The sequence below is a fragment of the Urocitellus parryii genome, chromosome 4 (assembly GCF_045843805.1).
Source record: "Urocitellus parryii isolate mUroPar1 chromosome 4, mUroPar1.hap1, whole genome shotgun sequence".
Taxonomy (NCBI): domain Eukaryota; kingdom Metazoa; phylum Chordata; class Mammalia; order Rodentia; family Sciuridae; genus Urocitellus; species Urocitellus parryii.
The window spans coordinates 173463330-173489834 of NC_135534.1; the positions used below are offsets into that span (position 1 = coordinate 173463330).

At 42.0% G+C, this 26505-nt stretch overlaps 1 pseudogene; it reads left to right on the forward strand.

Moving 5' to 3' along the window:
• The first annotated feature begins 22724 nt into the window (after positions 1-22724).
• LOC113182161 (lipoyl amidotransferase LIPT1, mitochondrial-like) lies at positions 22725-24024 on the forward strand (annotated as a pseudogene).
• Positions 24025-26505: the final 2481 nt, after the last annotated feature.

Here is a 26505-nt window from a genome sequence, read left to right on the forward strand (position 1 = left end):
TTCCCACCATCTGTGCCCATTCCCAACTGGTGCTTCTGGATAGGTGCAAGAGCTCAGCACTCATCTTCCTGCCCCACTGAAGAAGGTACCAGTGTCTGTCTGATGTCCTCAACTCTGAACCTTCCTTATCCCTGATACTGGACATCTTAGAGCAGGCTTGCCCGGGCCGGAGAGATGAGGATGGAAAACAGGAAGATTTGACTGACCTCAGAGAAAGTGTGAAGAGAATTGGGAGTAGGCAGTGAATCAGAGATGCCCCCCCATGCCATGTTAGGCTCACCCAGAGAACCTAACCCCCTTCTGTGGTTCAGTTCCAAAGATTTCTACTAAGTCTATGGCAGTCAGAGGAAGAAGGTTGATGAGAGGAGTACGGGCAGAGATGAATTCCCAGGTTCAGGCAACTCAGGAGATGCCAAAACCTAATACCTGGGGACATGCCCCACATCCCTTTAGAGCATTTCCAAAAGAAACTTTCAAACATGCACAATAGTAGAATTAAAAAAAAAATCTGTATAACCATTATCCTTTGGCACTCTAGTTTCATATATATATATTTTTTTCTTTTCTTTTTAATTTTTTGGTGAAAGCAAAGTATGAAAATATATTGAAACTGAGCACAGTGTTACACACCTGTAATCTCAGCAGCTTGGGAGGCTGAGGTCAGAGGATCATAAGTTCAAAGCCAGCCTCAGCAACTTCATGAGGCCCTAAGCAACTTAGTTGAACCTGTCTCTAAATAAAATTCAAAAAAGGGCTGGGGATGAGACTCAGTGGTTAAGTGCCCCTGGTACCAAAAAGAAAAAAAAAAAAAAGAAAGAAAAGAAAATTTACTGAAGTAAAGCAAAATAAAGCTCCTGCAGCTGGGAGGGGACCCAAGAAGGTTACTAGTGAATGACTGTCACCTAGAGTTTATATAGGTCTAGAGGTTTAAGGAATTCAGTTCCCAGCTCAGTCCTGGGTAAGGCACTCAGTGTCCACAAGGCATTCATGCAGTCTTTAGTCCAATCAAAATGTTGATCAGGTACTTTTCCTTCTTTGAAGAGGCAAGGACTCCAGGTCACATATTTCCTCATTAAAAAATATTTGGGGGAGGGGGGCTGTGGCTGTGGTTCAGCGGTAGAGTGTTTGTCTAGCACATGTAAGGCACTGAGTTCGATCCTCAGCACCTCATAAAAATAAATAAAATAAAGGTATTGTGTCCAACTTCAAGTAAAAAATAAATATTAAAAATATATTTTTTGCAAGTTTCTCAATAAAAGCTTATAGCTGCAATTTGTGCTCTTCTTAGAAAGTCACCCAGCAACCTACCAAGCTATCTGCCTAGCCTTATCTCTTCCTCCTCCTGTCCACCTCACTGATGAGGTAACCATAACTGCCATTAGGGAATTTGAGTTGATGACCACTCTAGCTTCTTCAGTCTAATAAGGGGCTTCAAAAGGGGAACAGTAATCCTGGTCCTCTTACAGAGTCCTGTCTAATGGGCCCTTATAGAAGTCAGGTGGTATTTTCAGGTTAAGTTGAATCTTCATAACTATCTGGTGCTAAATGGACTTTGTGGGCATTTTGTGCATAAGGGCAGTTCAGAGGTCCATGGTGGCAACTGGATAACTGGATAAGGTATGCATATAGTAGGGGTCATGCCTTCTGCAAATCCTAGGTAAACCACCAAAAGATGTAATGCCAAGTGTGGAGTTTCATAGGTTCTCTGTCTTGTGAATTCAAAGAATGAGGTTCATGCTCATCAGAAGGTACAAGCAAAGTATAAGAATTTACTGAAGTAACCAGGTGCAGTGTGCTGCACGCCTGTAATCCCAGTGGCTCAGGAGGCTGAGGTAGGAGGATCACAAGTTTAAAGCAGCCTCAGCAACTTAGCGAGGCCCTAAGTAACTTAATGAGATCCTGTCTCAAAAAATAAAAAGATCTGGGGATGTAGCTCCATGGTTAAGTGCCCCTGGGATTAGGAAGGGACCCAAGGGTTACCCTCATCTATAGTTTTTCTGAAGTATTTTAAAACAAATTCTAGCTACTCTTTTCATTTTATTCAGATATTCTTCAATGTTCATCTCTAAAATATATGAGCATTTCTGGAGCTGGGGATGTGGCTCAAGCAGTAGCGCTCTTGCCTGGCATGCGCAGGGCGCTGGGTTTGATCCTCAGCACCACATAAAAATAAAATAAAGATGTTGTGTCCACCGAAAACTAAAAAAAAAAAAATATATTAAAAATTCTCTCTCTCTTTAAAAAAATATATATGAGCATTTTTTACATAACTACAACACCATACAAAATTAACAATATATATACACACAATAGTTTCAAAATGTCTTTTTGTATTGATTTGTAGGTTTGTATAAGTCAGGATCCAAACATGATCACATATTACATTTGGCTAAATGCTCTCTTAGGAGCCGTTCCCGGCAGGGTGCGATGGCACACACCTATAATCCCAGCAGTTTGGGAGGCTGAGACAGGAAGGATCTCGAGTTCAAAGCCAGCCTAAGCAATGGTGAGGCACTAAGTAACTCAATGAGACCCTGTTTCTAATAAAATACAAAAATTGGGCTGGGGATGTGGCTCAGTGGTTGAGTGCCACTGAGTTCAATCCCTTGTACCCCCAACCCCCCAAAAAAAGGTGCAGTTCCCTATTCTCCATCTTCACTGGTTCATGTCACTGACTTGTCAAGCAAATGTGGTCCTATAGGAAGTCCCATGATGGGGCCAGGCACAATGGTACACACTTGTAATCCATAACTACAGAGGCTGTGTCAGGAGGATTGCAAGCTCAAGACCAACATCAGCAACTTATTGAGGCATGACTCAAAAAATATAAAGGTGTCTGGGAATAATGGTGCACGTCTATAATCCCAGTAGTTTAGGAGGCTGAGGCAGGAGGATTGCATGTTGAAATCCAACCTCACAAATTTAGCAATGCCTGAGCAACTCAGTGAGACCCTGTCTCTAATTAAAATATTTGTAAAAGGGCTGGGGGATATTGGTAAAAGGTCTTTGAATTCAATCCCTGGTACCAAAAATAAATAGATAGATAGATAGATAGATAGATAGATAGATAGATAGATAGATAGATAAATGGGGCTGGGGATGTAGCTCAGTGGAAGAGCTCCCCTGGATTCACCATCCAATACAAAAGAAAAAAAAAAGAAATAAAGGAAGTCCTGTGTTTGGGATTTGCCTCTTTGCTTCCTTGTAATGTCATTTAACTTTCCCTCCTGTATTTCCTAGAATCTATGGGAAGTTATCTTGGTATGTTTTTATTTCAGTTCAATTTTTTTTTTTTTTGGTCTGGTGGAGCAGAGAATCCTTTGCAGATGGTGCTGTGCTTCCTATTGCATCCCACCTGAAAGCACATAATGTCTAGTTGCCCCATGCATAGTGATGCCCACCGTTCAGTGGATCCTTCCATTGTCTGTAGAGTTCTCCCATCAGACTTTTGCCTTCTAGTTTTATTTTTTGATTTCTACCCAAATCAATTTCAAAATCTTCCCACAATAAAGCATTTTAAAGAAGAAGCCACAAGCATCAATTTCTTAACCCACAAGGGAAAAGTCTCATAATGATGGGAGACTTAGGTTCTAGGTGAATTGGAACAGAGAGAGGAAATCAGAATTAGGGACAAAAACAGAGTGACATCATGGCAGGAAGGAGCAGTGGAAAAACCTGGAGACCACCTTGTCAGGAGCCTGAGTTTGGGACAGGTTTGAAGTTTCCTTATTGGGTGGGTGGGGGGCAGTTGTCCCCCACCTGGTGGTGAGCTGCTCATAACGAGCAGCTGCTCATAATAAAGCTGAGCTGCTCAGGCTTTATAGATAGGCCCACCTAAGCTTGAATCCTGTTCAGATTCCTAATTGGTGCTGGGCATCTTAAAGCAAAATACGTAACAGGGTATCTTCATCTATAAAATGAAGATCCTAATCCTCATGTCCTAGCAGGTTGGTGGGAGAATGGATTGAGTTGGTGGATGTGACAAGAGACTGGTAACACTCTGGGTGGTGAATGGAAAACTTATTTGAGGAAGGGAAACCCTGCTAACCATTCTTGGCTGACGTTAGAAGAGCTGGGGGTGGAGTATAATGTGCTCATTCCACTGATAGCATGACCTAAGCCCAGGGACTTCCACCTAGATCTCCAGCCTGCTGTTTCTGGTCTCCCAGTCCTTCTCATTGCAGCCTGGCCTCTCAGCATCTGAATTTGAACCCCTGGTGGCCCCTCTGGTCTAGGGACCCAGAAGCCTCAGGCAACTCACAATCTCCAGCTCTATCAACAGGCAGCTTGCTCAGGCTCACTGAGTGGCTAGGGGATCCAAGCATGACAGGGAAGCAGAGAATCCCGTGGGCAGGCAGCTTCCTGGAAAGGCCCCAGCAGAGCTGGGGCGGGGGGGCATCTAATGCCAAACAATTCGTTCCTTACCGGGAACGCAGCAAGTGCACATTAAATGCATGTTCAGAGAATTAAGCTCTCTCTGCCCTGAGTGGAATATAGTTTTCAAGGAGGGCAACTGCCTGTGGATGAGTTGGCAGGGGTGGGAATGTCTTGGGCATCCCCAGGAATTCCTGGCTCCAAAACCCTGAGCCTTTGCGGGTAGGGAAGCGGAGGAGTAGAGAGCCAGGAGCTCCTCTCTCCTGTTCCAGACTGTGTGCTGCTACATGCTGCTCCCACCCACAAACTTCTTACTTGCTTTCTGCAACTGCCAAGGCAACCAGCCCAGGGGGAGGCATCACCGAGAGCCCCCATCTCCAGGTCATCACAAGGGACTGGCAGAGACACTCTTAGTCCTGGGGTACTGCTCTGAGGGGAGACATATGAACTCCATCCATCCCAGTTCACACACTTTCATTGTGGCGTCCAGATTTTCTTTTCCACATCACCTGTGCTGTTTTCTTTCTTGTTTTGTTGACTTTAGTGCTATCTCTGTTTGCTCTGGCTAATCCTACAGCCCCAGGATGAAACCTCTGAATTTGGAAAGTGTGAACCTGAGAAGCAACAAGCCAGGGTGGAGGCGGCTAAATGTGAGAGAGGAGTGATGTGGCCTCAGGAGGGGGGTGCTCCTGTTCACATCCCCCTCACCCCCCAGGTGGGGCCTAGGGATAGGGATGGGTGGAGAGATTTTCCCAGCCTCACTGCAGGCAGGTCTTAGCCTGTCATATTGCTAATTTGTTTTGAAGCTTAGCCCCAAAACTCTAAATGCTTCCCATATTCAGGAGGTTCCAACACCTTGTAGGACTTGTTGTTTGGTAAGTTACCTGCTGATAGTCCCTAGTCCTTCAACTAAATGATGCAGACAGGGTCCACCTTTTTCCATGTGAAGCCCCCAGGACCAAGCCTTCCTAACTTTCCATACACTCCATGAATCTGCTACCCAACAGCCTTATAATGTGATCCCCATGGGGATTACTGCCCTCTCTAAATTTTATAGTGGGAAAGTTAAAGGGACATCTCCACAGTCAATTAAGTGTCAGCTTGGAGTAGTTCAGGCTTCCTGGCTTCTGGCCCAGATTCTTTCCCCCACTTCAGGTATATCTCAGATCACAGAGCATGATGGGAAGGCAGCACCAGGCCCCAGCGCTGGGGCAGGGGCCAACACACTCAGCCATGGTGTATGCACACAGCACATTCAGGTGCACACGAACCATACTAACCAAGGGAAGGGCCCTTAAGTCCTTCCCACCTGCTGAGGGGACAAGAAAAAGCTCCATGCCCATCTGGTGTGCTTACTACTCCTGGCCTGCCTGTGTGCCCTGTACAGCGTGTATTCCCTCTCAGGGCTAGGATAGGGGAGCCTCCCTGGCCTGAAGCTGGGGGCTTAAGGGATAAGCTTAGAGAAGCTGCCACCGTCACCAGACTTAGGATGCCTGGCTCTGCCAGCTGGGCCAACTAAGCCTTTCTTGAGAATGATGAGCTGTCACCAGGGAGCCCTCCCCACCTACCACTTCCCAGGCCTCCTCCTCTGATGGCTCACAGCCTCTGAAGCAGCATCCCTCTTGCACCCCTGCTTACGTACTCCAGGGAGTGGTGTATTCACTCACACAACTTCTGCCTTATGCCACAGGCACTCTTCTCCATGGGGGCCCACATCCTTGCACAGTCCACATGGACTGTGTACACAGGAACTTTCTGTGTGTGCAGTCAGACACAGGCGTGCATCTCAGACCCAGGCGTGTAACACAGCATATCCACCCATACAGATAAATACACAGATACAAAATTTGACATACTCCTGCCCCTTTCTGAACAAAGGTTGTTTGAGGATAAGAAATGACTCACCTACCAACTTGTGTGACCCGCTGAGCCAGCAGGATAAGAAGCCCCAAGCTGTCACCTGTGGCCTCAGAGAACCAACACCCTTTTTGGGGCCTGCCTAGCTACCAGCCTCTAGCACCCCCTGTCCTCTACCTCCACCTTTATTGCCTCTTGCCCATACCCTCAGATAGGACTCATACCAGAAAAGCATCTCTACTCCTTTAAAATACATAAATGATAGGGGTTGGGGATTTAGTTCAGGGACAGAGCACTTGCCTAGCATGCACAAGACCCAGAGTTCAGTCATCGGCCTTGAAAAAAAAAATACATATATAATGGCTGGGGGATGTGGCTCAGTGATGATGCACATGTTTATCATGTGTGAGGCTCTGTCTGGGTTCAATGTCCAGCACCAAAATACACACACACACACACATACACACACACACACCTACACATACCCCACTGAGCTGCACTGTCACTGTGCTTCAAAGGCTACCATCAAGCACAATTGTCCTAGAGGCAAAACCAATGTGCTGTGGGATACATCCTCTCTCCTCTCCTCTGCCCAGACCCCAACCCACCTAACTATGTGCCTTCATGGATGCCCCTCCTTTTAATAATAATTCACACACACCTCCCCTCCTCTTAGCTCACACACACTTGAGTAGACAACCCCATTCTAGGCCTAGATAGTCTCTCTCCCTCCTGCCCCCTTTCACTTGTAAATTTCTTCTCAGGAGTCTATCCCCAAGAATGACAGAGGAAACAAGCTTAGTCTGCAAACAATCCAAGTAAGTAGATTGTCAGATGAAGGAAGCTGGTAAAAACCCTCTTTCCCTGCTTTACCTGCACATACAGTTAGTGACAAGTCAAGTCTTGTTGGTTCTAAAGTATATCCCCAACTAAAAAGAACAAAGAAAAAAGTGTTTAAAATCAAGAATATTTTATATTTTTATTAAACAATATCCCCAGGTCCTTCTATAAGCCAGGCATTATCTGTAAATACATGATCAACCTCCAGCACACTTTAAAATGAAGAAACATCACTCTAATTCCCGCCACCTTTCTAATCTGAAAGTTTAACATAGTGGTTAAAAGTGTGGCCTCTGAAACAAGACTATCTGCATTCAAATCTCAACTCACCTGCTCGCTAGTCTCTTACTCAATTTCCTCCCCTGTAAAAAAGGAGATCTAGAATGTGGCTCAGTGGTAGAGCACTTGCATAACATGTATAAGGTCCAGGGTTCAATCGCTAAAACCACACACACAGAGAGAAGGATAATATTATCTATCTTCAAGAAGTTGTCATGAATACTAAATGAATTTATAATACAAATGAAGTGCTTAGGGGAGGGCCTGGCATATAGCAGGTGCTCTTAAGTGTTTGCTGCTTGCTGGGTGTGTTGACACACACTTGTAATTTCAGTGACTGAGTGGCTGAAGTAAGAGGATTGCAAGTTTGAGTTCAGCCTTAGCAACTTAGCAATACCTGTCTCAAAATAAAAAAACAAAAAAGGACTGGGGATGTGGCTCATTGGATAAGCTCCTCTGGCTTCAATCCCAGTACCAGAAAGAAAAAAAGAAAGAAAGATAAGAGTGCTGCTATTATTCTCCCTTCTTTTATTAACTTAGTCCCATATTAGTCTGTGCCCAGAGATGCAGTTGTCACAAAGCTATCAGTATGATCTTCTAACTCAAATGGGACAGGGTTGCTCCTGCCTTTGCAATCCTCCCTTGGCATCCCATGGCCCTCAGGATGGTGTCTGGCTCCTTAGCCCTACTCACAAGGCCCTCTGCATCTCAGTATTTCAGCCCCACCACTTCCCATCTCACAATGTTTCGAACACAGGGATTTCCCTAGACCTTCTCTGCCATGGTGCCACGGTGTGCTGGTAAATACTTAACAACTGATTCTCCATTTAAATATACATATATTTAAATAGAGAATCAATTTAAATACACACACACACACACATACACACACACACACACACACACATATATATATATATACATATATATGTATATATTTTTATATATACATATATACATGCTCATGTTTATTATAAACTTTATTGGTATAAAATTTCACAAAATTTTAAAATAGGACAAAAATGTACAGTGCTTCTTATTTTAAGTTTTAGAGTTTATTGCTTCATAGATTTCTTTATAGCTCTTTCTTTGTATTTTGCCAACCTTTGTGCATACACAGGATATGACAAAATTAAACCATGAGATTGGGGATGTGGCTCAAGCGGTAGCACACTCTCCTGGCATGCATGAGGCACTGGGTTCGATCCTCAGCACCATATAAAAATAAAATAAAGATATTGTTTCCACCTAAAAAAAAAACCCTAAAATTAAAAAAAATTAAACCATGAACAAATGCTTAATTACTATCTATTACTAGTCATTCATATCATTGACTAGTTTGTGATATTTCATTTACATTAGAGTAAGACAGCTGGATATGGTGACACCCACCTATAATCCCAGTTACTCCTATAATCCAAACAACTCAAGAGGCTGAGGCAGGAGGATTGCAAGTTTGAAGTCAGTTTTAGCACTTTAGTGAGATGCTGTCTCAGAATAAAATTAAAAAGGCTGGGAATGTAGCTCAGTCATAGAGTGTTTACCTAGCATGCCTGAGACCCTGTGTTCAATCTCCAACACCAAAAATAAATAGTAAAACAAAAATTTTTGAATGAAGATATGTTGAGACTTCAGCAACTTAGCCAATAATGTAAGTGATCATTTTTTTCTGAATTGAATAACAGTTTTCAAAAATTAGAAGAATATTTCCTTAACATAAATGCAGCAATATAAATGTTACAGGCACATCAAACACTTTTAAGTTTAATCCACACACATTATTAACATTTTTCATCATCATTTTCTTTTTCTTTTTTAAAAATTTTTTAATATTTATTTTCTAGTTTTTGGCGGACACAACATCTTTGTTTGTATGTGGTGCTGAGGATCGAACCTGGGCTGCACGCATGCCAGGCGAGCGCGCTACTGCTTGAGCCACATCCCCAGTCCTCATCATCATTTTCTTAATTCTGGACCAGGGATTGAAAAACTTTTTTTTAATATTTTTTATGTTGATGGATCTTTATTTTATTCATTTATTTATATGTGGTGCTGAGAATTGAACCCAGGGCCTCACACATGCTAGGCAAATGCTCTACCATTGAGCCATAACTCCAGTAACCTGAAAAACTTTTTTTTGAAGAAAATGTTTTATGCTTATGGCTAGGTGTATAGCACTTTGTAGTATGCATGAGGCTCTGTGTTAAATACCCAGAACCACACACAAACACAAACATATTTTACATATTATATTATTAATACTACAATGTTATGTTACATTATTATATTATTACATATATTACAGAATAATTACATTGCAATATATTGGGCTGGGGATGTGGCTCAAGCGGTAGCACGCTCGCCTGGCATGCGTGCGGCCCGGGTTCGATCCTCAGCACCACATACAAACAAAGATGTTGTGTCCGCCGAAAACTAAAAAATAAATATTAAAAAAAAAAATTCTCTCTCTCTCTCTACATTGCAATATATTAATGTTGATGTGGGGCTGGGGATGAGTCTCAATATTATCAATACATATTATATTAATGCATGTAATATTATATTACCTTATTATATGTGTAATATAATAAGTAATATATTACAATATGATTATATATAATATGCTGTAATATAGTAATATTATATATGAAATATAATAACATGATATATTATTGTGATATGTTATATCATAATATTGTGATATATTATTATATTGTGATAAGTTTTTTTCATTTTTTAAATTTTTTCAAGTTATACATAACAGTGGAATACACTTTGACACAACATATATAAGTGGAGTATAACTTCTCATTTGTCTGGTTGTTCATGATGTAGAATCACATTGGTTGTGTAGTCATATGCACATAGAGTAATAATGTCCAGTTCATGCTACTATCTGTCCTACCCCCATAACTCCCTCCCCTCCCTTCACTCCCCTCTGCCTAAACCAAAGTAACCCTATTCTTCCCTAGCCCCTCTTATTATTATTAGCATCTGCATATCAGAGAAAACATTTGGCCTTTGGTTTTTGGGGATTGGCTTATTTCGCTTAGCATGATATTCTCCAGCTCCATCCATTTACTGGTCAATTCCATAATTTCATTCTTTTAAAGGCTAAGTTATATTCCATTGTGTACATATACCACACTTTCTTTATCTATCCATCTGTTGAAGGACACCTAGGTTGGTTCTATAGTTTAGCTGTTGTTAATTGAGCTGCTATAAACATTGATGTGGGACTGGGGATGAGTCTCAAGTGGTAGCGCGCTCTCCCAGCATGCGTGAGGCACTGGGTTCAATTCTCAGCACCACATAAAAACAAAATAAAGATATTGTGTTCCCCTAAAACTAAAAAATATATATTAAAACAAAACAAAACAACAACAACAAAAAAAAAAAACATTGATGTGGCTGTACTACTGTAGTATGCTAATTTTAAGTGCTTTGAGTATAGACCTAGGAATGGGGTGACTGGGTCAAATGGTAGTTCCATTTCAAATTTTCTGAGGAATCTCCTTACTGCTTTCCATAATGGTTGTACCAATTTGCAGTCCCACCAGCAATGTATGACTGTACCTTTTCCCCCGCCACATATTTGCCAACATTTATTGTTGAAAAGCCATCCTTTTTAAAAATTGCATTTGTTCTTTTTAGATATACATGACAGTAGAGTATATAAAAAGCCATTCATAGCTTGCTGACTGGATTTAGTTTGCAATCATTTGGTCCATGAAACCAACAAAACAATTAGTTAGGGCTTGATGTGTAGTGTTTGCCAATTTCACTGTGGCCTTTCCAACCACTAGTGTGATGTCACTGAACAAGGAGTTGGGAACAGATAAGCAGAACCACATCATTATATGGTCTCTCTCCACCTTAAGAATACAATAGATGTCAATACTTTGAAGAGCACAGATAATAGTAAAATATAACAGCAATTAGAAAATGATTCTATATTACCTTTGTTTTCAAAATAGTTAATTATATGTTTTTATAATTTAATTTTTGAATGGTGGCTATGTTTAACAAGCAGTCTACAAAATCTCTAAATATTTAATTGGTCCCTGTGAGCCTGATGGAGTGACTTCAGCATACCCTGCTAGTGCCCGAGTTCTTTTCACAGCTCTTCCTAGGAAATGCTAACTTGTTCTTCAAGCTCAGGATCCACATTCCTTGCTCCAGGCTCCCCTAGACTGAGCCTTCTGTGGGCTCCCATAGCTAAATGGGCTTCTGTCTTTCATAGCCACTAAAGGCTAGGCTCCCTGGATTATTTTCTTACCTGGTTTCCTTCAGGAGGAGTAGGGGATGAGAGAGGTACAAGGACCAACAGTCCTGCTCACCACAGAATCCTCGGGATTTAGAAAATGCCAAGCAGATAAAAGACACTCAATAAATATGTGTAGAATGAAGTGAGGAGGGCTGAGGAGCCCTGCAGAGAGACTCTAAGACAAAGAGGATAAGGGAGGTGGGTGGTCTAATGAGAGGAACCTAATCCAGGACTCGAAATGTCTGGGAAGGCAGGGTCAGAATGTCCCTCAGTTGTGGGAGACCTGCAGTGGGTCTGGTCAGGGTACAAGCATCCTGAAGCATCACTCTGTCTTCATCAGGTCCAGATGTCCCTGTCCCTACTCCATTCATCCCACGATGCAGTTGTATTTTCTTCTCACTCCCCAGATCTTCAAAAGCAGCATGTAAGGGGGCTGGGGTTGTGGCTCAGTGGTAGAGTGCTTGCCTAGCACGTGTGAAGCACTGGGTTTGATCCTTAGCACAACATAAAAATAAATACATAAATAAAAGTTACTTGTAATTCAGTGTTACACATTACTAAAAAAAAAAAAAAGTAGCATGTAAGGAAAACTCCTCAATCTTTGGTGACCATGCCAGGGGACACTTTGTCTTTAGGAGCCCTTTGGTAATCAGGGACCAAGAAAATTCTCCCCATTTCACAGAGGAATAACTGAGCCCCAGAGCTGGCCTGACCCAAGCCTCAATTTCCCAGGGTCTCCCCTTCAACTGTGAACTTCCAAACCCTGACAGAGGGTTATTGGCTCCCTCGTCCCCCAGGATAGCCTGTCCATCTCCCCTGCCTTCAAATAAGACAGCCCTCCTCCCCTGAGAGAGCTGGTGACATGGCTCTTCCCTTCCCTTCTCTGAAACAGCCCAAACAACATGGCACCTCTTTCTCCCTGCTCTACCATCACCTGCTCCTCCTGTGGACCAACGTGAGTCTCTCCTCTTGCATGACACCTCCTTTCCTTCCCAGAAAGGGATCTTGGCTCCCATCCTAGAAGTGACTTCACAAGGGACTGTTCTCCACCCTCCAGGTCCTCCCCAGCCCCATGGCAGAGCCATGACTGAGCCCAGCCCAGCATCTGTTTCTGTAGTTCCTGGGGGCGGTCACCAAGTAAAGGCAGCCGGCCTGCTGGAGCCACCTCTCCCATCCTTGACCTTTGCCAGGGATCCACCCCTACCTCCCCTGTCTCCACGACACACACATGCACACCCCACCCTGGGGCTCAGGCTCCACTGTCCACCTGTCCAGACTCGCCTTCTGTCCTGCTGCCTGACACACCCAACCTAGCCAGTCCCTGCGGTAGAATGTCTCACACAGGTCAGAGGGAAAAGCAGGAAGAGGGGCCTGAGGGGACAATTCCCTTTCATCTCCATGGCGATATACCTTCCCTGGCTTGAGAGGTTTTCATGAAACTTTTTCTGAAAGAGACCTTCATGAGGACTCTGAGGACCAGTTTCCAAAACACCCCAAATTTATGTGGGGCAGAAGTAAGGTCCTGAGTGCCAGCCTAGACTTTGGGGTGGGTTAGTAGCAAGGACAGGACTGGATCCCAGGCCAGCTCCTATGCAGACGTTCTATTTCCTACAGAGGAGGGCCTCCTTCCCCCAGATAGCCTCTAGCAAGGAGACTCAAAGGGTTCTCCTGAGGGAAATGGGGTGCCAGAGGAGCCAGAGGGAGTGGCCCCAGCTCTGGGAGAGGACACCCTATAGAGTTTTGGATGGTTGGATCCCAGCTCAGTGCTGAGGGGATAAAGACAGATCAACTCACCCAGTCATCAGGGCTGCTTACTGCTGGCATACTAAAAAGAGGGGACAGGTCCTCTCAAGTGTCCCGAAACAGGGGATGTATTGTCAGATGAGAACTCAAAAACAATAAAACTGAATAATGAGGAAGGCCCTAGGTTCAATCCCCACCCAGCACTATTAAAAAAAAAGGAAAAAAACCTAAAAGTCAATCTGCTCCTATTTAGTGGAAGCAGCAATTCTAAACACTGTCAGTGATCAAACACACAGATGGTTTGGACCACTCCCACTGTCCCACCCCATAACCCATCATCCTTAACTACATATTTACCACCACATTCCACTTATCAAATCATAACACAATTTTATCTTTGGAGAATTTTATGGGTTCTTTTGGATTTTTTTTTCTGAATATCCACTTCTGAGAATCTGAAGTATTTACCTTTTTTAAAAAACATTTTTTTAAGTTGGAGATGGACACAATATCTTTGTTTTATTCTGTTAATTTTTTATATGACACTGAGGATCGAACCCAGTACCTCATGCATGCGAGGCAAGTGCTCAACCACTGAGCTACAACCCAGCCCTTAAGTATTAACCTTTTTAATATTTTTTTTTCTTTCTAGTGCTGAGGATTAGACCCAGAGTTTTCTGTATGCCAGGTAAATACTGTACCACTGAGCTATATCCCTGAGAAGTATTATGTATTCATTACTTAATCATTCAGCAGCTGTGGAAGCCCTCACAGGTGTTATGTGCATTGGAGAGCAGGTCCCATCTGAGTCCTGAAGGACTTACAGGGAATGTAAGAAAGCTGGTGAGTAAACAAGGGTTACAATGCAGGAATTAGAGATAATAAAAATGATGGGAGATGAGAAAAGTCCACTGAACCAAGGGAGTGGGGGACATCAGGGAAGACTTCCTAGAAGAAGGGACATCCACTTTGTGGCAGTGAGAAGTCAACCAGGCAAAGGAGTAGGGGAGAGAAAGGGTGGTTCCCTCCACCCCATCCTCTCCCCGAAAAAAAAAAACAACACTTGGAGAGGCCCAGAGGGAGCCTAGGAAATTCCAATAGTGAAATTCTGTGTGGCTGGAGCAGGGTGGGAGCACCATGATACAGGAGCAGTCAGCCTGGGCTGAATCATGACTGTCTTCTATTTGCTCCTCAGAGTGATGGGAGCCATAGAAGGTGTGTAAAGGGAGAGTGGCAGCAGGAGGTTATTGTCTTCAAGACCTCTAAAGCATGGCTATAGCTCAGAAGGCACAGACTTAGGGTGAGCAGAGTGGAACAGAGAAGCTGGCCAGGAGGTAGCTGCAATAAGTGAAAGTGAGAGATGGTGATGACTAGAAAACTAGTCACTTTGGAGATGGAAAAAGAGGTGGGGCTGGAACATGGTGAATGATTGACTGTGAGAGTGCAGGAGTGAGAAGCTGGGGTAACTCCCCGGCTTCTGGCTGGGGTGGTTCCCCTCTCTGAGACAGGAGCAAAGAAGGAATAGCAGGCTTACTGAATAATCCAGTCTCGTTTCATATCTCTGATATGATTCTCTCAAATCCACTGTGTTCCTTAAATGTACCATCATGTGTGTGTGTGTTGGTTTTGTAGATCAAGGCAACCCCAAAAATATTCTCTCTTTTTTTGCAGGGGGGGTGGGTATTGGGGATTGAATCTAAGGGCACTTGCTGAGGCTGGCTTTGAACTCATTATCCTTCTACCTCAGCCTCCTGATCCACTGGGATTACAGACATGTGCCACTGCAACTTATTATTTCCATGTAGGGTGGGTTTACTCTGGAGAATTAAGGTGAAAACAGGTGAAAAAATGCAGAAAAAGGCACGTTTAATGATTTCTATTGCATGTTACCCACCATACTTTCATTCAGCATTTACCAGGTGAAAGCCAGGCGCAGAGGCACACCCTGTAATCCCAGTGACTCAGGGGGTTGAGGAAGGAGGATCTCGAGCTTGAGGCCAGCCTCAGCAATTTAGTGAAACCCTGTCTCAAAAGAAAAATAAAAAGGGTAGTAATGGCTGGGTGCGGTTGTGCACATCTGTAATCCCAGAGGCTCGGGAGGCTGAGGCAGGAGGAACGCAAGTTGAAAACCAGGCACTAAGCAACTCAGTGAAATAAAATACAAAATAGGCTGGGTATGTGGCTCAGTGGTCGAGTGCCCCTGAGTACAATCCCTGGTACTATCCCCCCACCTTGCAAAAAAGGTTTGGAATGTTGCTTAGTGGTAAAGTGTCTCTGAATTGAGACCCTGCCCTCCCACCCCCCACTCCCGCTCCCAAATATCAATTAGGTCCAGTGTTAGAAAAAAGAAAAATATCCTGTTGTCATAGAATTTACAGTCTAGTAAATCAAAAAAGTAATATGGGTTTATAAAACACTGACACTTTCACATAAAACATTATTTTTGCATTTCTTTTAAATGCATAGCTTTTATTATAAAGGTAATAATGCCCATAAAAGAAAATATGAGGGATTCCACCTCTTGGGTCCCCTTCTTCCTCTGGGAGAAGTCTTTTCTGCTGTCCTATAATAAATTTCTAATTTCTACTCTGAAAAAAAAAAAGAAAATATGAAAACTACAAGAAATAAAAATAAATTTCTCACAATTCAGAAGCAACATAATGTCTATTAAGTGCTTTTACTCCTTTTCTTTTCTTTCTTTTTTTATAAGATTCATTTAAGGGCTGGGGTTGTGGCTCAGTAGTAGAGCACTTGCCTAGCATATGTGAGGCACTGGGTTCGATTCTCAGCACCATATAAATAAATAAATAAAGATACATTCACAACAACAACTAAAAATTTTTAAAAGATTCATTTAAATACATTTGCTTTTACTTCCTTTCACCTCTGAATCTTTTAAAGCACTTTTGATATAATTGAAAATAATTCTGTATAAGCCTGATTCTGTAATGCATTTCTCATTAATGACATGGTTCTAGAATAATTCTCAACTCTTCAAACCATGATTTTAGTAACTAACAGACAAACCATACTTCATTTAATCTCTCCTCTATCACCGGGTATTTATTTTTAGTTTGTTTTCAACTTTTTTTTTTTAAGTACTAGGTACTGAACCCAGGAATGCTCTACCACTGAACCACATCCCCAGCTCTTTTCTTTTTTATCTTGAGATTTTTTTTTTATCTTGATCTCACTAATTTGCCCAGGCAGATCTTATGATCATCCTGCCTTAGCATTCTAAGTCACTAGGATTACAGGCTTATTCTCAACTTTTCAATTTTATTTTATTTTTATTTTTTATAACATAACATATGTAAAGTCTTTTTTTTTTTTTTGAGAGAGAGAGAGAGAGAATTTCAATATTTATTTTTCAGTTTTCTGCGGACACAACATCTTTGTTCGTATGTGGTGCTAAGGATGGAACCCGGGCCGCAGGCATGCCAGGCAAGCGTGCTACCGCTTGAGCCACATCCCCAGCCCCTCAATTTTATTTTCATTTTTTTGTTATTGTGTTTTTATACCTTTATTTTATTTATTTATTTTTATGTGGTGCCGAAGATCAAACCCGGAGCCTCACATGTGTTAGGCAAGTGCTCACTGACCACAACCGCAGCCCTTTATTTTCATTTTTAATTCATACATTTATATTTAATGTTTAAATATTTCAACGAATGTCTGGGGATAAAGGCTTTTTCTATATCTCCAATTATTTTCCCAGGGATAAATGCTAAGAAATGAAATAAATGGGATAAATGATAAGAGATATATGTAAGTTGATTTTAATTCTTTATATATTAGCCTCTTGAACCCATTAGTTTTATGGTATGAAGGATCTTCTTTTTGCTTTTCAGAGATCAGAAGGGGTCTTCTTCAGATATCCCTTCACCCCATCTTCTTAGCTCCAAGCTTCTTCAACCTCCTTTGGAAAACAAGAAATGTGAAATCAAGAAGTGATATTACAAACCAAGATTCTCTTTGTTCTAATTATAAAAGTGCTTTCCTTGTTCTATGAGTAACTGGCTTTCTCTAAGCATTCTCACTTTATGAGTAACTGGAAATGTGCTTCTCTGCTTGAACTTTGTCAGGAGTGTTTGTGCCAAATGGGCTAAAAAGCCCTTAAAATGGCTCAAAAAATAAATAAAATAGAAAGAGACTCTAAAATAAAAGACAAGATAATAGGTGTGAAGTACTCAACACAGTGCCCAGCACATGTTAAGGGCTCAATAAATGATATCTATTCACTCAAAAGGAATTTATTGGTCCCCTACCAGGAGCCAGGCACTACATAAAGCTCTGGAGATCTGGAAGTGACCAAGATAGATAAATTCACTGCCTTCCCAGAGTGTCTTGTCTGGTGAGCAAGAGAGCCTTAAATGTAACTACCCAAATAAGGGGTTATCATTAAATGTTATGTGTCAAGGTCCTGGGAGCTATCATAGGCAGATGAGTAGTAGTCGGAGGGGTCATTGGGGAATTCTAAAAAGGGAAATAATAGTCAACATAATAAATAGGGATTTTAGGGCCAGGCAGGACAGAAGCAATTGCCAGATGTCATAGGTGCAGTCAGAGAAGATCCAGGGCTTACCGACCTGTATCCAGTATTCTTTCACACCCTGGGAATAAGGGCCTGGCCCCAGAGCCCTGCCAACTTAGGGTTGAAATGAAGCACACCTGGCCGGGGCAGAGAGCAAAGATAAGGAGCACAGCAAACCCAGGTGGGGAAGCTCAACAGAGGCCAGAAGTCAAAAGGTAGGGACAGTGGCTCAAAGGTGACACATATTGTGCATATCCTATTCAGGGATATTGGTGAAGAGCTGGAGACAAGGAGGATGTTGATGATGATGACAAGGATGAGGCACAGATGGGGGCAATAAAGGTGAACAGAGCGGGTGATGCAAGGTGATACCAGACCATAATACACAGCAGTGGTGGGGACTGGATGGTGGTAAAAGCTGAGAAACTGTGTTGGGAAATGTACCATAAGGTTAATTCGGTGGCAGCAAAGATGACTAAGGTGAAAGGGACAGGTGAGGGCACCTCAGGTTACACAAAGGTTTGAAATGGAACTAGCAAGTGATGGCTAGGGTGGAGGCAATTGATGAAGATGACAGGATTGGTTCAGATAGCAACAGCCCTGGGCTTGGGGCTAGGGTAGGGATGTTGGCAATGCTGGAGAAGATAACCGGGGATGGAAATTGGGTCGTGTGACAGCATGAGTGTGCAAGGGGCAGAGATTGTGATGCAGGGATGATGATGAGGGTGACAAGTAAGTGACAGGTCAGAGATGAGTGACGACCATGAAGTTGACCTAGGATGACAGGAAATGTGGGTGGCGATGATGTCTGAGCTGGTGGCAAATTAGAGATACCTACCCACCCCAACCTCTGGGCCTGTTTCAACATTGGAACTGTTTCCTAGGCCGCAGGTCCCATGACTCAGATCAGGTATTACCCATGTCCCCGATAAGATCTCTAGGTGCAGCCACAGCTGGCGGGGGGGCTGGCTGGGTGCCCACCTCAGCAGTGCCCAGGCCCATCTAAGGATCCAGGCATGGAACCTCAGTGTCATCTCTGTCTTCTCCATCCTGGGTCCACATCCACCCCAATCCTGGATCTTCCAAGGTCCCTTAGAATACATTGTCTGTGACAACCCTTCTAATCAGGGCCTTGCCTGTTTTACCAGACTTCTTTTACAGCTGACCCCATTAGAAGTTTCTGAGTCTTCAGTCAGGCGTGGTAGCACACACTTGTAATCCCAGCAATTTTCGAGGCTGAGGCAGGAGGACTGCAAGTTTGAGAACAGTTTCAGCAAATTAGCAAGGCCCTAAGCGACTTAGCCAGACTCTGTCTCAAAATTTAAAATAAAAAGGGCTGGTAATATGGCTTAGTGGTTAAGCACCAGTACCAAAAAAAAGAAGTTTCTGCGTCTTTTTATTTTTAAGCAGTGCTGGGGGTCGACCCCAAGGCCTGGTACATGCTAGGCAAGCATTCTACCACTGAATTACAACCCCAGCCCATTTTGGGGGGCGTCTTCTTAAGCTTCCTCATAACCATTCCTTGGTAAGAGTAAGAAATGATATCAATAAATGATATTTATTCACTCAAAAGGAATTTATTGAGCCCCTACCAGAAGATAGGAGACAAAGGTAGGCTTTAGGGACATAGTCTGAATAATCCCATCCATTCATCTCACTAATATTGTTGAGCTCCTTATTACATACTAGGGACTAGCTTTTACAGCCAGACCTATTTCTGTTTCCATGGAGCACTGTCTGGGAAGCAGACTTGAAAATGGCATTCTCCATTGGGAGAGAGTACTATTCACTTATAACCAAGGAGGACTTTTTAAACCCTGAATAGAATGAGTCCCATTAAAGGAAATCTCAGAGTCTCTATGCCAGGGATCCTTTTGCTCAACTAAACACTGTACAAGAAAGTTTAGGTTATATTAAGCAGTCAGTAGGGAGAAAGGAAGGAAGGGACAATGGGAAGGTACAATCAACAATTTGGCCAGAGGCTAGGGTGTCAAATGGGGTGCAGGTACCAGCAAGAAGTTTCCATTGGTGGAGAAATGAAAATAATTTCAAAGGCCAGGCATGATGGTACATACCTGTAATTTCAACAAGTGGGGAGACTGAGGCAGGAGGAACACAAGTTTGAGACCAATCTCAGAAATTTAGCAAGGCCCTCAGTAACTTAGTGAGATCCTGTTTCTAAGTAGAAAATAAAAAGGTCTGGAGATATGTAGCTCAGTGGTAAAGCACCCTGGGTTCAATCCCAGTTCCAAAAAAATAAAATGATTTTAAAGAACAAGAATGTCTAATATCCCAATAGGATGTTTTGGGTTTGCACCCAGTAAACTACCTCCATGTCCCCAAATCTTCCATACAGTATGTTACTAACATAGATTTTCTATAAAGGAAGGATTTCCCAGCCAGGCGCGGTGGCACATGCCTGTAATCCCAGCTGCTCAGGAGGCTGAGGCAGGAGGATCACAAGTTCAAAGCCAGACCCTGTCTCTAAGTAAAATACAAAATACGGCTGGGGATGTGACGCCATGTTGAGTGCCCCTGAGTAAAATTCCCAGTACCTAAAAAAAAAAAAAATATTCTATAAAGGAAAGATTTCCCTTCACTCTTCCTTCCTTCTTTCCTTTTTCTTTCTTTTAATGAAGTTTTATTGAGATATACTTTGCATACTGTAAGATTTACCTTTCTAAATTGAACAGTTCAGTGGGTTTTCAATATTTTCACAAATTATGCAATCATCACCATTATCTAATTCTAGAGCATTTAATCACCCCCAAAAGAAACCCCATATTCATTAGTAGTCATTCCACATCCTTCCCTTCCCACAGCCCTGAAAACCACTAATCTACTTTCTGTCACGGTAGGTGTGCCTATTCTGGGCATTTCATATACCATGTGTCCTTTTGTGACTGACTGATTTCACTTATTTATTAAGTATTCAAAGTTCATTCATGTTGTAGCACACACAAAGCATTTTCTTTTCTTTTTTAATGGAATGCCGAGAAAAGGAGAAAGTTCCATTTTATGTTTCAGGGATCCTAGGGTCTAGGCTGAAGTGGTGGCAGAAATGTCAGGGCCTTAGTGTTTCCCCTTTGAATCTGGCAATTTAGGATCAACTTGGGACAAAATTCTTACTGTCTCTTGGCAGGCTTCCCACTTCCCTCTGGTTCTGTTCCCAACCAGTCTCTATCGATCAACGTTAATTACCATTTTTGACATATTTTCCTAACCTTTCACTTAAATCTTCTAATTCTTGCATTTGGCATTCCAAGTACTCACAGGCAAGTCTCTTCCCATTGCTGCTGCCTTCTGGTTTCCAACACTCAACCCCTTCCAACCTTTCTAGGACACACACTGACCTCCTGCCTCCAGGATTTTGCACAAAAATCTTTTACCTCTATCTGGAGCACCCTGCAGGATAATTATCATCCTCTGGGTCTCAATAGAGAACTACAGGGCCAGCTTCATGGGCAGGTCACCTGAGTCTTAGAAAGACCCCAAACTTGATTGAACTCTGTTGTTGTCTTGAATTCTAAACACTTCTTTTTTAAATTTATTTTTGTAGTTGTAGATGGACTGCATGCCTTATTTTATTTGCTTATTTTTGTATGCGGTGCTGAGGATTGAACTCACTTGTGCTAGGCAAGTGCTCTGCCACTGAGTCACAGCTCAGCCCTAAACACTTCTTGAATAAGGAGCCTTGTATTTTCATTTTGCACTGGGTCCTGTAAATTAACAGTCCTGTGTAAGTGTTTTGTTCTGGAAAAACATCCTGATGCCCAGTTTCCTTTACTTGATTGTATTTGCAGTCTCCTCCACTAATTAGACATTAAGTTCCATAATGGAATCATGTGGTGGCCTCCAGTTTTCCCTTTCCTAACAGTCTTCAGTTCGCATTTTGGAATACATTTTGTTCAGGGGGGATGTAGTTCAGTGATGCAGTGCTTGTTTAGCATGCATGAGGCCTTGGGTTCAATCCCTAGAACCACATACACTGGAAGGAAAGAAGGAAGGAAGGAAGGAAGGAAGGAAGGAAGGAAGGAAGGAAGGAAGGAAGGAAGGAAGGAAGGAAGGAAGGAAGAAAGGAGGAAGGAAGGAAGGTTGGTTAAGCTGGGAAAACATAGATAAACAAATTCAGCAAAAATTCCAGCCTCATGGAATTGCCATTCTAGTGGAAATAAACAAATTGAAAGGTAAAATATTTAGGAAAAAACCTGGAAACATGCTAAATATATATCAACTAATGAATGGATAGACAAAATGTGGTATGCTTTTACCATGGAATAGTAATAATAAGAAACAAACTACTGAGTGACACATGCTACATCAGGAATAAACTTCAAAAACACTATTATAGGTAAGAGAAGTCAGGCTATTATATGACACTGTTTAGAGGAAATGTTCAGAAAAGGCAATTATAGAGACAGAGAGTAGATTAGTGCTTGATGTGAGCAGTGGGTGGAAATGGAGATTAACCGTAAATGGGCATGAGGGGTCTTACTGAAGTAATGAAAATGTTCTAAATATCTAAGACTTTCTTGCAGCGGGCAGCAGTAAGCTCTGCTGGGTCCTTGGGGACCATTTGGCTGAGGGCGAGGAATAGGAACTCTGAGTCCAGCTCTCCATGTGAGCTACCTCAGGCCTTCAGGGGCTAGTGCTGATAGGTCTGCCATTTACTCTCAGCTCTTGGGATGACCTGATTGCTGTTAGGAATGGTTGATCCCAAACTAAAGGCAGTGGGATAACTTAAAACATGGCAGATGCTAGCTGTGTGCACAACCACAGAGAGCCAAAAAGAGGAGTAAAATGTACACACCACCATAATGAGATTCTAGCATGTTGATCCCATTTTCAGTGAAGAATTGTTTCCAGTTACTTTGTAACCACAAGGTCCCAGGCAGCTGGCTTTAAAAACACAACAGAAAGTGGGCTCATTTTACAGTCAATTTCCAATTATGTATATCAAAATTTGGCTGTTGAAGATTGGATCCACGACCATGCAAATCTAGAAGACAAGCCAATTCTTTTCTTCTGGAAGAGTTTTCCCTCTGTTGTAATTGGTAAGCATCAGAATCCTTGGCAAGAATGTAACCTAGGGGCTGGGGATGTGGCTCAAGCGGTAGCGCGCTCGCCTGGCATGCTTGCGGCCCGGGTTCCATCCTCAGCACCGCATACAAACAAAGATGTTGTGTCTACCGAAAACTAAAAGATAAATATTAAAAAATTCTCTCTCTGTCTCTTTAAAAAAAAAAAAGAAAAAAAGAAAAATAATGTAACCTAAATCTGATGAGGAAGAAGGTATAAAACTGGCCTGGAAAGGAAATGGAAAAGGAATAGTTTACTACCATATGGGTAATATCAATTTGACTTTCTTTACAACCAAAAACAAGTATTATAGAATGGAAAATCTGAAATTAGTTGTGAGATCACTGAATGCTGTTTAAGCCCAGCTGGATGTGCAGGCTACCAAAAGATTTGTCCTTTTACTTGGTGGACAATTTAAAATTCCAGGATCAAAGTTCGATCAAACTATGGCTTTTCACCATTACACCTTATTATGTAGTACTGATGGAATCTCTTTGTCTTCTTTACTAAAGAGCCCTTACCAAGGGATCAAGAACAATGACACTACTAGCATACCTTCTGTATTGAAAAATCTTTTTGTAAAAGATCCTGTTCTACCTGCAAAGTACTGATCAAAGCTATTGCTGCAGAGCATGCTATTTATCATCAGATTGATAATCATATTGACCTAATGAGTCCAACAGATGAAACACTGTTTCCTGGAATGAATAGCAAAGCCAAAGATTGACAAACCTGGGAGTGGATATATGGCAAAACACCAAAGTTTAGTATAAACACTACCTTTAATGTGTTATATAAACAATCACACTTGGAGATTGAAGTATTCATAGATTCGAAGAAAGGAAGACTTGAAATCTGCAGTGTTGAAGCAGCCGATCATTGGTTACCACTGGAAATATGTGTCAAATTAAATTCAATTTTATTGGCAGCATGTTTTGCCCAACTGAAACTACCATGTTAACAAATATATTACTTAGAATATGTCCAGAAGGCCTGGAACTACATAATAAAGGGAATATTCTCCATGAAAAAAATTAAAGGTGTAATGTGATTCCAAATAACTTTATTTTTTTTAAAGAAAGAGTGAGAGAGAGGGAGAGAGAGATAATTTTAATATTTATTTTTTAGTATTTGGCGGACACAACATCTTTGTTTGTATGTGGTGCTGAGGATCGAACCCGGGCCGCACGCATGCCAGGCGAGCGCGCTACCGCTTCAGCCATATCCCCAGCCCCTAAATAACTTTCTTTATACTGACAGTTTTAATGAGAAAAATAAAACTTTTTTTTTGTAATAGGATTGAACCCAGGAGCATTTAACCACTGAGTCACATCCCCAACCCTTTTTTACTTTTTATTTTGAGTCTCACTAAGTTGCTTAGGGCCTCTGACTTTCAATCCTCCTGCCTCAGCCTAGAAAATAAAACTTTTAGATGCATAAAAATGTTCTAAAATAATTTATGGTGGCAGTTGCACCATTTGATAAAGTTATTAAAATCACTGAGTTTGGCTGGGGTTGTGGCTCAGTGGTAGAGTCCTCACCTAGCTTGCATGAGGTGAGGCACTGGGTTCAATCCTCAGCACTACATAAAAATAAAAAAAGAATAAAGATATTGTGTCCATCTAAAACTAAAAAATAAATATTAAAAAAGTATGTAGTTTCATTAAAAAAAAATTTTTTTTAAATCACTGAGTTACCCAGGTGTGGCAGTGCAAGCCTTTAATACAATCTACTCTGGAGGCCCAGGCAGGAGGATTGAAAGTTCCTCGGGCAATTTAGCAAGAACCTACCACAAAATGTAAAAACAATTTTTTGTATAATGAATCGAAATGCATTCTGCTGTCATGTATCAATAATTAGAACAATTTTTAAAAAGTTTTTTTTTTTAATTTTAAAGGGCTGGGATTGTGCTTTATAGAAGAACATTTGCCTAACATCCACAAGGCCTTGGGTTCAATCCCAGTACTGCAAAATAATAATAATAATATATGGAACTTCATATTTGAAAAAAAAAAAGTGTTCATGGCTTGGGAGGCTGAGGCAGGAAGATGGCAATTTCAAAGCCGGCAAAAGCAAGGTGCTAAGCAACTCAGTAAGACCCTGTCTCTACATAAGATACAAAATAGGGCTGAGGAGTGGCTCAGTGGTGGAGCACCCCTGAGTTAAGTTCTCAGTACCCCTCTCCCCAAAAAAAGTGTTCAATAGTATCTGCTGAACTAATAAACAAAGAAACCCAAGGCCTTTGGCAGAAAGGCCAGGAGGCACTATTTTACACAGGAGACCTTCCAAGGAGCCCTTCTCCAGATTTTCTATAGGTCTCCTTGATCCTGTATACTTCAAAGGAACCTACATCTTCTTTCTTGGTGAGAGCCCAAATCCCTGAGACAGCCCAGAATAGTCACTTTCTGTTCATTCCCAGGGACCCAGGCTTGGACTGACAATTGCCTTATCCAGTAGCTTTATGCAAGTCACCTGTATTTGAGACTCAGTTTCCTATTCTGTAGAATGGCAGGAAGGATGTGGAGTGGTGACTTCAGAAGGTTAGATAAGCTGACTCTCTGGTTGCCTAGGATTCTAAACTTCTGTGTTTAGAAAGACAGACAAATCTATCAGTTGGATATTGGGAGATTTTCATTTACTTATTTTTAGTTGTAGGTAGGCACAATACCTTTACTTTTTATTTATTTATTTATTTATTTATCTATTGTGTGTGTGTGTGTGTATGTGTGTGTGTGTGGGGGGGGGTTTACTGAGAATCTAACCCAGTGCCTCACATGTGCCAGGCAAGTGCTCTACCACTGGGCTACAGCCCCAGCCCAAATATTGGAAGATTCTGTTCGCTTAACTGGCACCTATTTGCTGACAGTTACTATGTGCCCTGCTCAGGCACTGGGACTCAGTCAGTCTTCAAACCCACTTCCTGACCCCTTGCTCTAAAACTCTGTGTTGTGACCTCAAAAGATTTCCCAATCCCACATTTGACCTGCGACTTGTTTTTAGTACCACAATCTCTCCCCTTCCCCTTGCCTCTATACTAACCCCTAAAACACTCCAATCTGTCAAACTCAGTGCTTACATGTATGACTTCTGGCCCCCTGCAAATAGAAATGTAGGTAAGTATATATTCAAGTGTGAGTGCACTTGAGTGTGTGCACATGTTCTAATGCATACCCAATTATAAGAGTATGTGTGATTATAAGAATATGGAGTGTAGATGTGTAGCCTGTGAATGTGGAGATTCATGAATGTGCATGATTGTATCTAAGTGGTTTGAGCATCTGAGCATATGAATGAGTAACAGTTAATATCAGGGTCTGAGTGTACACATATGAATATAGATGAGTTAAGTGTGGGGTGAGTATGTGTTGGTGTAAAGGTGTTTGTGTGAACATGTACATACCCCCAGTCCTTCATCAGTCACAGCAGCCACACCCTCCTGTGAATGCAAGTATATACATACCTCCAAGGACCGAAGGTAGTTCAAGTTGTAAATACTTAATCCAGTAAAGGGATGACTTTGTCCATAGGTCAG